The sequence below is a fragment of the Acyrthosiphon pisum genome, unplaced genomic scaffold (assembly GCF_005508785.2).
Source record: "Acyrthosiphon pisum isolate AL4f unplaced genomic scaffold, pea_aphid_22Mar2018_4r6ur Scaffold_20960;HRSCAF=22641, whole genome shotgun sequence".
Classification (NCBI taxonomy): domain Eukaryota; kingdom Metazoa; phylum Arthropoda; class Insecta; order Hemiptera; family Aphididae; genus Acyrthosiphon; species Acyrthosiphon pisum.
Window position 1 is genome coordinate 147,710 of NW_021770374.1, and position 1,039 is coordinate 148,748.

Consider the following 1,039-nt stretch of genomic DNA (forward strand, 5'->3'; position numbering starts at 1 on the left):
TCCTCTCGAACGAGCAGTGCGTCATTCAAAGATATAATAGACTACGTTTTATCCAACTCACGCCAATATGAGAGTAAGTATTAATTTATTAATTATACTTACTCCTATTTTAATTAGCCGTTAATCAATTTTGAAAGCCGCCAATTTATGGTGGCTCATAATAATATAGATCAGTAAATGACTTACATTACTCATTTAACTTCTTTTTATCCTAGTCTCATTTCCATCTTATAGAAAATTTTCCTGGCTTTCCCAATATATAGGTTTAATGCGGCGCCACCTTCCGGAACCTTGTCAAAAAAATTAAAAACGGCACATGGGTGCTTGTACGCGGCAGCACGAAAAACAGTACCCTGGGTTTGGTCGGTCGCCGATTAGTATACCGCGGAAAGCTCTGTAGTTCCGAGACTCATTTCCATCTTATAGCAAATTTTCCTGGCTTTCCGAATATATAGGTTTAATGCGGCGCCACCTTCCGGAACCTTGTCAAAAAAATTAAAAACGGCACGTGGGTGCTTGAACGCACGGATCGTCGTACCGCGCGGCAGCACGAAAAACAGTACTACCCTGGGACAAGTGTATATTGACAAGGTGAATTTCATGGCGCCATCTTGTGGGCAAGATACACGGCAAGAAACATGTTAGGCGCCTGGAATATAATAAAATGCAACCGTCCATACAACGTTTCTTATCACTAGTCGTTGGTGTATTAGTGCCCTAGCTTTGGTACTTCACACCCGTCTTAAATAAGTAAATTAATTAAATATTATGCCATCATGGCACAGAATGATCATGGTCTTGTGCCTTTATCAATTATATTGATAAATGATAATTAGAATTTGGCGCGTAGTTTTTATCAAATCCATCTGGCTTTTTGTTTGTCAGCCGGATAATTTCGGATTCCTGATAAACGAATCCGCTTAGTTACCTCCCCTCCAGCGGATTGAAGAAACGCTGAAATTAGGAACACCAAATTCTAGCGGCTCACCAATCTGCTGAGTTTCGGAACATACGGATTGACTATAGTCACAATAGCTAA